The sequence below is a fragment of the Balaenoptera borealis genome (assembly GCF_965194805.1).
Source record: "Balaenoptera borealis genome assembly, chromosome: 5".
Classification (NCBI taxonomy): Eukaryota; Metazoa; Chordata; class Mammalia; order Artiodactyla; family Balaenopteridae; genus Balaenoptera; species Balaenoptera borealis.
The window spans coordinates 131,154,960-131,167,914 of NC_138862.1; the positions used below are offsets into that span (position 1 = coordinate 131,154,960).

Sequence of the window (12,955 nt, forward strand, 5' to 3'; positions counted from 1 at the left end):
CTAAGGATCAGGCCTGTCCCTCTCTTACCTCCTGGCACAGGCCCCCGTGGGTAGGTGTCTCTTCCTGACCAGGACAGCACGTCTCACCCTCCCAACTAACCTGTGACTCACTGCAAGCTCCTAGAAGCCTCTAAGCCACTCTAGGACCTGCAAACCCGGGGGCCCACTCACATCTCTCTGCTGTCATCCCACTCGCTTCCCCTTATCAGAAGGTAGAAGACCCATCTGAGCAACTGCAACTTGGACACTAAGCCCACAAGCCTCCCCTTCTCGGAGGTGCCCCTGCCCCTCCAGGGCAATGCACCTCTCCTGCTTTCTCCTCACGTCAGAATCATGTTAGGGGGAGGACTGTTCTACCTCTTATCACCCTTGCTCTCCCTCTATCACTCTGTCTCCCGTTTCTGTCCTCCTCCAGCACAAATCTCTTTCTATAAACACATACACACACCACAGACACAGTGGAAACCAGTTCTCCGAGTTTATGCAGACTTTCCAGACTGTTTTGTCTCGTGTCCACCGGAGAACAGAACCTCTTTGAAGTGATAAGCTAAGGCGTCTGCCATTCTTGTTGCTAGAGGGCTTCTTGTGGTGGCTGAGGGGAGTGAACCTGCTATTTGATGTCTCAGCTATTAGTCCTCCACAGATTAAGACTTCATGTTTCATCCTGTCTCGTGAGTTACATGGGTTTTTACTACGTAGTTGGAATGAGGTCTACCAGACAGCTCAGTTCACGGGGTGGGCAGAACCCCTTCATCATGCTCCAATCGACCCTTCTTTATCCCATTTCAATCTTTTATTTTAATTTTTTATCAAAGTTCTGCATACATATAATTTTAAAAGTCAAGTAATTCTCTAAAACATTAGAAAAACAGCAGTCTTCTGGTCCTCTCTCCTGTCCTCTACTCCCATTCTCACTTTACACCTTTAACTCGTTTTTTAAAATATTTTCCTCCATATTGCTAAAGAGTGAAGTTATATTGCTACCTCTTGACCTTTTGACATTATTTACTGATTTCCAAGCATGGGAGATAAAAGATTCAGCTTTTATGAAGACTCTCACACACACTAACTTCCTATAGTATACTCTAATTGCCTTTCCTTTCTTGAACAATTTTTGTTTTCCTAGGATTTAATAATTCCCCTTTTCCCCCTTTGCTTAGTTTTCTATGTACTTACCTCTAAGTCAACGTCCTTTTCTTGCAGACTTTGCTCCCAGATCCTTCTGTCTCACCCTCTCTTGCCCCCTTGGTTGACAGATGCGTTGGGCATGCTTCGTTCTTGGCCTCCCTGGCAGCGTTCAGCAGGCGGGACACACAACTTTTACTGGACTGCACTGCTACTCTGCCGGTTCTCCTCACTCTCTGGTCACGCCTCTCCTGTAGTTTCTCTTCGTCTCCTGTCCCTTGCATTGAAATGCCCAGCGTTCATCTCACCTCTCTTTCCCCTTCTCTCTACATAGGTTCCCTGACTCATCCCATGCTAATCGCCCTGGCCTCTCCTGCCACCTCTGTATGGATGGCTGTGTCTCTTGCTCAGTTTTTCTGCTGAGCTCGGACCTACATTTCCATCTTCTGGTGGGACATTTCTGCCAGGATATTCCACAGGAACCTCAAACTCAGCATGTCCCGAACCAAAATCGCTATTTCACAACCTAAATGTGTTCCAAGTGCACTTTGTTATCTGTGAAACTTTGGGAAAGTTACTGCATTCTCACCTGGAAAATTGGATGATACTGCATTCCTTAGAGGATCAAATGGTCTCATATATCATGCGTGTTAAGCACTCGTCAGAGTGTCTGACCTCCTGTCCATGCTCAATAAATGGCCCCGATCATTAGTAGTAGCAGAAGGAGGAAAGGATGGTGAGGAAGGAGAGCATTAAGATTGCTGTTATCCTCTCTCCATCATAATGGCACCATCATCACTTGTTCCCAGTCCAAACACTTGGGATTCGTCCTTGGCCTCTGCTTCCTCCCCACAACCTAACTCACTCTATCATCAAGCCTACTGATCATATCCCATAAATATCTCTCACATCAGGTCCCCTGTTCCCATCCTCACTGCCCTGCCCTGTTTAGGCCCAATCCTCTCTCACCTACTCTATCAGGAAGGCCCTGCTGCCTGGTTTCCCGACCTCTGATTTTACATTTCACTTCTAGTCTATCCTCTAAATTTCACGAAAATGATTCATCTACATGCTAGTCTGACTGTCCCGTCTCTCCTAGGCATATTTCAGTAATAATTATAATTGCAGCAGAGAGGGCGGAAAGCTAATATTTAAAATCATAACACACTGCAGCTGTGTCTTCCCCCAGGCATGCATTCCTCTTGTGCACAAGGCTCTTTGTTTGACAAAACACCTGGGTGGAGACAGGTGAACGTGAACAGTTGAGAATAGAAAACAGAGATAGTTAAAATCCTCTGCAGAGGAAATAATCCTGAATCGGGGAGTTAAAGGCATCTCAAGTGGGAAGGGAATTGAGGACAGCCTTGGGGAGCGGGGGGAGGTGGGGGGGGGAGATATCTCACCAATTCAGTGGGTGGCTGGAGAGAATTGGGCCTCGGTGGGAGTGACTGTCATGTAAAGATCAGCAGTGTCTCAAGATTTGGACCATTCTGGGCTGGTCTAGAACCCTTCCCATTCTACTCTCAACCCCACTTCCCTTTACTCCACATCTTTAACAAAGTTTATTACAGAAACACTGCCCCCCACGATCCTGCAAATGGAGGAAAGAGGTTGGTGCTGTCTGGATCTGCTCGGAACAGAGAACTCAGAGCAGGGGTGGAGGGTGAAATTGGAGTCTGTGGATCCTAGGAACACAAGGGCATTTTTTGGCGGAGGTGCATGAACCTAAGTAGAAGCAAAGGTGGGGTTTCAAACCAATTATACTTAAATCTCAGAGAGTGCCGCAGCTCTCCTTCTGTGCTATCATCACTAGGACAACGATTTCACAGCTATGCTTCCAGTGGGCCAGGCCATTGGTTGGGTGCTTTGCATGCACAGCCTCATGCCCTCCTCTCCTCATCCCTGCTGCAGAATTGCTATTATTGACTCCATTTACAACCAAGGACCTACAACTTGCCTGGGGTCACAGAGCTGGAGGGGGTCAGAGTCCCGATCTGCCTCATCATCATTCACTGCTCTCTCCTTTCTCTTGGATAAACTCTCAGCTCCTCCCGTAGGCCCCAATTTTCTAATAGTGGTCAAATAAAAAGGTAGGTTCAATTTCAGGTCTGAATAAAAAAATCAAGTCTATCCATCTCATTTTGCAAATTGGAAGAGGTTGTTCCAAGGAAGCACGGTGACCCCGTCGAGGGGTTCCCATGGATTAGGACAAAGTTCCTTTCATTCCAAGCCTAGTGGTCCTTCCACTGCTCCAGTTTCCCAAACATGGTCTGCAGAACTGATGATGCCAATGAGTGTACCATGAGAAAGTGGCGATTTAATACGTCTAGAAACCAATGAGTTAAGTAAAGCTTACCAGGACTTCTCACAATCTTTATTATATTAATGTACATTTAAAATTTTTATTTTATTTTTTTATTGAAGTATAGTTGATTTACAATGTTGTGTTAATTTCTGCTGTGCAGCAAAGTGACTCAGTTATACATATATATATCTACATACATACATATATATATATACAATTTTTTTATATTCTTTTCCATTATGGTTTATCACAGGATATTGAATATAGTCCCCTGTGCTATACAGTAGGACCTTGTTGTTTATCCATTCTATATGTAACAGTTTGCATCTGCTAACCCCAAACTCCCACTCCATCTCTCCCCCGCCCCCATTAATGTGCATTTGATTCTCCAAAAGTGGGCATTGATATGCAACGTTTCTCAAACTTACTGGATAAAGTTTGGTGGAACAACTATAAACCAATTACCAAGCCGGTATATCATAGGACAGAGTTTGGGAACTGTGGCTTTCCTTGCAGAAAAGCATTTACTTGGAGGAAATGCAGGCATTGCATTAAGCAGGGGTTTTAGGTAGTGCAAACTGATCACCCATAAAGGTAATATTTTCTACAGAAAGAATGAGGAACCCCCAGAATCCTGCAGGGTCTCATATATTTCTTGATATAATTGGATAGAGACAGATGCCAAAGAGAAGGGTTATTCTGAGTAAGGGAAGGAACTTTGCTTTGAGAGAAGGACAGAATCCAGCAGAAAGAACCTGAGTAGAATGAGCCCGGATCTAAAAATCACATACCTATCAGGTAAAGACTACTCCTCAGTACTCAAATTGCAAGGATGACATATACCTTTATTTTTCTCAGTCAAACCTGGCCCACTCATAATGGTCAGCAAAAAGTACCAGTCATTTTCAGTGACTCTTTCCCCTTCCCTCAAGTCACATCAGAGGCCTAGGCTTGTCTAGTCCAGAACAGTGGGGAAAGAGGAGCCTCTCCTGCTCTGTAGATTTGAACTTCAGCTTGGACCAGCACTGCCTCTCCAGGCAGGACTCTGAAATGGCCCTCCCAGGCCCTTCCTCACAGAAGGGCTCAGTTACAGGGGCCCCTGTGGCAACCAGGGCCACCACTCAGTGTCCACAGACTTCCAGCCTCCTCACAAAACCTGAGACCCTCCCCCTCCCCAGCCCCAGTCAGGTTTACTTGGCAACTGATCCCTCCTTCCCTGGAAGCTCTAACTTAGCCCTCACGTCCACTCCCAATTCATCCAATTTAGTTTCTTTCACCAAGCTCCTGAGAACACAGGTCTGGTAACTCTTTGGGGTTCAGGAGAGCCAGGCTGACCTTAAGCATTTAAAGCTACCGTGACCTAAGATCCTGTTGAACAGGAAAGAAAAAGTGCCTTTTCTTTCTTTGGCTGATGAATCCATAGCAGGTACCCCTAACAGCATCATTAAAAGAAGGAGAAGGAGAAGAAATTTTTCAAGAGTGCATTGTGTCACAAATATAATGTTTATTTGTTATGATTATATTTGTAGTGAAAGAGAGGAAAAGATTAGAGACAGCTTCAGTAGATCAATGAAGCCAGGGAAGGGAAATGTGGTCCAGTGAAATGTTAGTCCCGGTGGAGTTTCCCTCTGTGTGAGGCTGGGAGAACCATGGAGCGATTCCGACACTTGAGTGAAAATGACACCCTATGATCTCTGTGGCGGCATGGGTGCCTGGAGAGCACCGTGTGGCTGAGCACAGGGGTCAACATGCTGTGAACACATTGCTCGACATCAACAACAACGAGTAATCAGAGAGCAGTGGGCAGTGAAGAGGACAAAAACAGGAAGACTGGCTGCAGTAGCTAATTTTATGTGCTAACTTGGCTCAGCAGTGGTGCCCGGATATTTGGTCAGACTCCAGTCTAGATGCTGCTGTGAAAGTATTTTTTAGATGTGATTAACATTTGACTCCATAGATTTGTAAAAAAGCAGATGACCTTCCATCATGTGGGTGGACCTCAATCTAATCAGTTGAAGGCCTTAAGACCCAGGTTTCCGTGAAGAAGGAATTTGGCCTCCAGACGGCAACATAGAACTTCTGCCTGAGTTTCTAGCCTGCACATTTTGGGCTCAGGATTCCAATATCAACTTTTCCCTGAATTTCCAGCCTGTGGGTCTGCCCTACAAACTTTGGACTTGCCAGCTCCCACGATCACAAGACCAATTCCTTAAAACCAGGCTCTTTCTCTCTCTCTCTCTCTCAGTCATAACACACTGGCTTATGCTATTTTGAACTTGATACTATACATTAGAGATTAATAAAGAGAGATGAGAATGGAAACAGGTAGCAAACTAGGTGCACATATCTGCTGTCCCTCCCCACATTCCCAAATCTCATAAAGTCATGGAGCAAGAAGTAAAGGAGGAGAAGGAGGAAGAGGAGAAGGAGGAGAAGGAGGAGGAGGAGGAAGGGAGGAGGAGGAAGAGAATCCATAATGGCACCAGAGAATAAGTCTAATCATTGAACCACATTGTTTTTTGAGAATAACTATAAAACAAATTGTTGAGGGAAAGGAGAGCATGTTCACCTAGTTCAAAATTCTAAAAAGTATCAAAGGATATACAATAAGTTTTCCTCCCATCGCTGCTCCAGGCAATCAATATCAGCGTGTGGTGGTGGTGATGGTGATGGTGGTGTGTGTGTAACCTCCCATATCTATATTAGGCACGTACAAGCATATAAATTATATTCCATTGCCCCTTTTTTGTACAAATAGTAGCACGCTCCACATACTGCTCTGCACCTGGTCTTACTCATACACACACATAAAGAGCCTTCTCATTTTTCTTTATACCCACATAACCATGGGGACCCACCATAGCTTACTGAACCACTGCACTATCAATGAGCACGTTTCCCATTGTTTGCTATTATGAAATAATGCAGTGAATAACTTTGTCCACATGTCACTTCCTAAGTATGCAAATATATCCTTAAGATAAAGTACTAGAAGTGAAACTGCTGGTCAGAGAATATCCGTATTTGTAGACTTGATAGATAATTGTCAAAATGCCTTCCTTGGAGACCTGTAATTTTCATTCCTGTCAGCTATGACATGTTATCAAACTGTTAGAGACTGGTCAATCTAACAGGTTAAAATACAGTATCTCAGTGTAGTTTTAACTCGCATTTTTCTTATTTATGACTGAGCTTAAGCATTTTAATATATTTCCAAACTATTTGTATTTTTCTGCGAATTGTCCATTTCTTTACCTGCTTTTGTTGTTGTTGAATTGTAGATGCGTGTGTGTGTGTTTATATCAGCTGGCAAAAGTTCTTCATACAGCATGCTTTTTTTTTTAATTATTTATTTATTTATTTATTTATTTATTTATGGCTGTGTTGGGTCTTAATTTCTGTACGAGGGCTTTCTATAGTTGCGGCAAGTGGGGGCCACTCTTCATCACGGTGCGCGGGCCTCTCATTAGCGTGGTCTTGTTGCGGAGCACAGGCTCCAGACGCGCAGGCTCAGTAGTTGTGGCTCACGGGCCTAGTTGCTCCGCGGCATGTGGGATCCTCCCAGACCAGGGCTTGAACCCGTGTCCCCTGCATTGTCAGGCAGATTCTCAACCACTGCGCCACCAGGGAAGCCCCCAGCATGCTTTTTTGACTGGGATAAAAATTGTAAAGATTTTTCCTCAACTTACCTTTTGCTTTTTAATTTTGCTTATGGTAGTTTTGTCATGCAGAAATACTGATTTCTTTTGCATGGATCAGAAAAATTGAGAAATCCCCTGGAAAACAGAAAGTGGATGGTATCAAATTAGGAGAAACAAGATCAGAGAAAACCACAGTGAAAAACCAGAAAAGTCCTGCTTTGGAGGTGGGAATGGTTTTTCAACGGATCAAAGCTCAGAGTCAATGGACCTGAGGAATGGGGGGGTCCTTGGGTCACCCATGAGGATATTTAATTTGAAGCAACAGGGCTGGTGGAATCCTCTCTCAGCTCCTCTTGTGCTGAGCAGGGGTTACCAGTGGCGTTGTCCCCAGGATAAAGCAGTGCCTGGGCACTGGGGCCGCAGGGGCAGATTGATGTCTAGGCAGCAAGTGACACCCAGGACAGACATGAAGACCTCATAGCAAAAGATCCACATGCAGAGGCCCCCCCATACTCTGGGCGCGGGGAGAGGCAGGGGCACACTCTCATCCCCAGAACCTGCACCACAAAGACCAACATGGGGGCTTCCCTGGTGGCTCAGTGGTTAAGAATCCGCCTGCCAATGTAGGCGACATGGGTTCAAGCCCTAGTCCGGGAGGATCCCACATGCCATGGAGCAACTACGCCCGTGGACCATAACTACTGAGCCCGTGTGCCACAACTACTGAGCCCGCGTGCCTAGAGCCCAAGAGCCACAACTACTGAGCCCACGCACCTAGAGCCCACACGCGGCAACAAGAGAAGCCACCGCAATGAGAAGCCCGCGCACCGCAACGAAGAGTAGCCCTCGCTCGCCACGACTAGAGAAAGCCCGCGCACAGCAACAAAGACCCAACACAGTCAAAAATAAATAAATAAATAAATAAATAAATAAATAAATAAATAAAAGACCAACATGGTTCACAAGCCCAAGGAGGAGAAGGCAGTCAAGAGTCAAGAGGTACCTGAGGAAAACCAGTTCCCTAAAAGAGAGTAGCAAACTCAACAACAAGAAAGACTGATGTCTGGGGAAAGAGTGAGCACAAAGAGAAGAGTTTAAATGCATATGAGTAATTGCTCCAGAATGGCTAAGCACATGGGCTCAGGAATCAAATACCTGAAATCAATTCCTAGATCTACCACTTTCTAGGTGTGTGGATGGCATTGGGCAAGGTAATTAATTTGTGCCTCGATTTCCTAATCTATAAAACAGGGATTTAAATAATACCAATATCATAGGATTATTGTGAAAATTAAATGAGAAAATCCATGTAAAAACACTCGGTTAAGCAGGTAATAATAAGTGCTCAATAAATATTAGATATTCTTTTATTATTATTATTATTATTTAGAAAAAAAACAAGAACCAGCTGTGGTAAAAAAAGCAACCATTTGAGAATTTGTAAATTAAAATCAAATTTATGGCAATTTTTTAAATGAAAAAGATGAACTGAAAAATACACTGGACACAGATAAAAAGGGAATTAGTGACTGACATTCTGGACAGTGTACCCAAGAGGTAAGGGATGGCATGTCAAGGGCCCAGTCTTTAACTGGCCTCCCTTCCTTCCCCTTCATGGTGGCAGAGCTTTGGCTGGCACACCTGGAGTGGGGAGTGGGGGTGGAGATTGGTGTTTCTGGGGCTAAGGTTTTAGAAAGCAAGGCCAAGAGTTTGCTTAACTATGGAAGGACTGAACAAATAAGCAGATACAGTGAGGAAAATGGAGCCAGGTTTCTTACTGTCATAGAAGGGAGTTACAAATAGGGGATGAGGAAGGAATGGTGTGAGAATGGAATCAGAGGTATTGATGTAAACTCATGGATTTTACAGATCCATGTGTGTATGCATGCATATACACACACAGGCATATATATACATAAATGCATTTATTTCCTTGCTCTGTCTCCTCAGAGGGCCTAGAACCAATTATACCCCAGTAGCAGTAAGCATACCTAGCTCCCCAATCTTGGTTTCTGAATACTATTCTCCACTAAAAGGAACTGGGGTTCCTAAGAAAAATGGGTTGATTCCAGGGTTGGGACAGAAAAGTACAAGAGGAGACAAGAATATTTCGTTGTTCCATAAAGTAAGAAAATGTTCAACCAATGCCAGAGACATACCAGAGGACATAGGAACCAACTGAAGTGGCCAAATCTCAAATATCATCAAATATGTCTTGAGACTGAAAAATATATAATGATAGTAATAGATTATAATCCATTGAATAAAACAAGAATTCACGAATCCACACTGATATAAGTAAATTTTAAACATAAATAGGAGAAAAGGAAAAGGTCTCCCTTATGGTTGAATGCCAACTAAATATGGAAGGAATAATGAAGTTAAAAAATCATCAATGGATGATCAAATTAGTACATAAAAGTTTGATGAAGAACCAGAGATTTAAAGAATCTCAAAGTATCTCCCCCACCACCCCTAATTTTTTATTAATTACAAAGGGAAAAAGAATAACTTTACTAAAAGGAAATGTATCAGACAACACATTAACCAAGTGATCAAAGTTAACATATATATTTACTTATTTATTTATATTTATTTCCTATTTGTTCTGTTTCTCTGGAGAACCCTGACTAATATAATTGGTTACAACACTTAAGAATGGGGGCTTCCCTGGTGGCGCAGCGGTTGAGAATCTGCCTGCCAATGCAGGGGACACGGGTTCGAGCCCTGGTCCGGGAAGATCCCACATGCCACGGAGCAACTGGGCCCGTGAGCCACAATTACTGAGCCTGCGCGTCTGGAGCGTGTGCTCCGCAACAAGAGAGGCTGCAATTGTGAGAGGCCCGCGCACCGCGATGAAGAATGGCCCCCGCTTGCCGCAACTGGAGGAAGCCCTCGCACAGAAACGAAGACCCAACACAGCCATAAGTAAATAAATAAATAAATAAAAATAAAATTAAAAAAAAAAAAAAAAAAACACTTAAGAATGGAATATTCAGGGGACTTCCCTGGTGGCGCAGTGGTTAATGCTCCACGCTCCCAATGCAGGGGGCCGGGGTTTGATCCCTGGTCAGGGAACTAGATCCCACGTGCATGCTGCAACTAGGAGTTCACATGCCACAACTAAGGAGCCCATGTGCTCCAACTAAGGAGCTGGCGAGCCACAACTAAGGAGCCCGCCTGCCACAACTAAGACCCAGCACAACCAAATAAATAAATAAATATTTTAAAAAAGAATGGAATATTCAGTAAACCAACATCCTGTGTCTTCTGATACCATGCACTGAGAAGAATACATCATTTCAGTGATATTCCTGCCAAAAACATGTAACCTGAATCTAGTCATGAGGAAACGTCAGGCAACACCAATTGAAGAATGTTCTACAAAATACAAGAAATTCAGGCAAAAGAAAGGTTGAGGAAACTTTCAGATTAAGGAGGCTAAAAAGACATGACAAGTGAACTCAATGTGTGATTCTGGTTGGATCCTGGATCAGGAAAAAACAGTTATAAAGATTTTGTTGAGACAACTGACAAAATTTGAAAATGGACTGTGGATTAGAAAATAGTATTGTATCAATGTTAAGTGTCTATATTTTGAAAATTGTACTACGGTTATGAAAGAGAATGTGTTTGTTGGGAAATGTACAATGAAGTACTCATGATGTCTACCACCATTCTTAAATGGTTCAGAAAAAAAAGCATTTCAATCTATCCATCTAGGAGTGACAAAGGAAATGGAGCTGAGAATTTCCTGGAATTTTTTTTAAAGACACCAGATCCAGGAATCTCAATAAATTTCAAGCAAGGTAAATGGAAAGATACCCACATTTACATATATCCTACTGGAACACCGCTAAAAAAGATCTCTTAAACAGCCGTAAAGAAAAGAAAAATAATGTGTCAAACTGGCAGAGTTACAACTGACTTTTCGAAAGCAATAATGGAAACCAGAAATAAGTAAGGAAGAGTATGTTAGGAATACAGGAGACCCCTGAGGATGTCCTTAGTTTACCTTGCCCTCTGATTAGGGTCAATGGAAAACTATGACAACCCAATCCAGGAAGGCTTAGTAATGGCCAGACCCTTTAGGAATGAAGGCTTGGGTCACCCTACCACATAAAGAACCATGACCAGCTGAGGTGCTTGCCGAAGGCAAAAGGAATACTACAGAATGAGTAGTAGAAGAAGGTAGTTATAAATACCAGCTACAGTCATGGGATCAGCTACAGAAATGATGCCTGTAATTATCATGAATTTTGTTACATTCATTTTTTCCATATGGGAACCATTTGTCCCCAAAGCTTATTTTATTATGAAAAAAATTAATTTTGTTATGAATACATTTGTGTGTATATACACATATATTACACAAATATCTTTGTCTTCTTTCCACTCTTATTTCCTTTTATCATGTAACATAAGATGTACTAACTTTATATCAGTATTATTAATTTCACATCATAGTATTTGAGTTGTAGGATATCAGGAGAAGAATAAACATCACTCAAGGATTTTACCTCCACTTCTGGGGAAGAAATTAGCATGTTTTCAGTTGTACATAGGGGAGTTGTATCATGTCGGCAGAGTTATGATCTCATTATTGTTTTTATTTAGAGATTAAACATAGTTTAAGGAGATGTATATGGGTGCCAAATTCACAAGGGGTAGACTTGTGATGGTCAATTTTTATGTGTCACCTTGATTGGGATAAGGGATGCTCAGATAGCTGGCAACATAGTATTTCGGATAAGTCTGTGAGGGTGTCTCTGAAGGAGATTAGCATTCGAATCTGTAGACTGAGTAAGGAAGATCACCCTCACCAATGAGGGTGCCATCATCCAGTCCAATGTGGGCTTGTAAAGAACAAAAAGGTGGAAGAAGGGCTAATTCCCTCTCTGCTGCCCTCTGACTTACTCCTGGTTCTCAGGCCTCAGACTGGGATTTAAATTACACCATTGTCCCCACCCCCTTCTCAGGCCTTTGGATTCAGACTGAATTACACTGCAGGCTTTCCTGGGTCTCCAGCTTGCAGACAGCAGATCCTGGGACTTCTCAGCCTCCATAATCATGACAGCCAATTCCCATAATAAATCTCCTCTTATCTCTCCTCTCTCTCTCTCTCTCTCTATATATATATATACACCCACATATATTTACTTATTTATTTATTTATTTATATCCCATTGGTTCTGTTTTTCTGGAGAACCCTAATACAGTTAGTTACAACAACTAAGAGTGGAATATTCAATAAATACAATAAATAGCACTTGGGACAAATGGCTCCCCATATGGAAAAATAAAATTGTGTCATATGCCATATATAAACATAAATTCCAGATGGATTAAGGGGCTAATTTTTTTTAAGGTACAAAAGCATTATAAAAACACAAAAATTATTAATTGTGGAGTTTTTCTTAAGCAAGACACAAAATGCAGAAGCCATAAAGGAATAGATTGTAAGATTTATCTAAAATGAAAATCCAAAATTTAAATTAAGTAAAGGACATCATAAGCAAAGTTAAATGACAAGGGATACAGTAAAAGAAAATATCTACAAATCAAGAAAAAAGGCGAACCACTCACTAGAAAAACAGGCAAAAGCTGTACATTGAATGGGCAATAAATACCTACAAGAAGATGCTCAACCTCACTGGTAATGAGGGAAACCCAGATTAAAGAGTTATTTTTTCTTTCGCCAGACTGTCAAAAGCAAAATGAAAAAACCCTGATATATTACCTTGGCTCTTTCATTTATGCCACTGGTGGAAGGGTACATTGGTAAAGTCTTTTGGAGGGCGATTCAGTGGAATCCATCAACATTAAAAGTTAACTCCCTTTAACTCAGCACTTCACTTCTGAGAATCTGCCCTTCTGAATATCT

General features: G+C 42.5%; 1 protein-coding gene across 1 annotated transcript in view; it reads right to left on the bottom strand.

Annotated features, from left to right (window-relative positions):
- LOC309629085 (uncharacterized protein) overlaps positions 1–7,995 on the bottom strand; it is an 82,951-nt gene extending 74,956 nt beyond the window's left edge. The window contains exons 1-2 of the mRNA XM_082392805.1: positions 7,120–7,995; positions 1,177–3,193 (exon numbers count right to left, since the gene is read on the bottom strand). The gene's annotated coding sequence lies outside the window, so the exon portion shown is untranslated. The remainder of the gene's footprint in view (positions 1–1,176; positions 3,194–7,119) is intronic.
- Between the last annotated feature and the right edge of the window lie 4,960 nt (positions 7,996–12,955).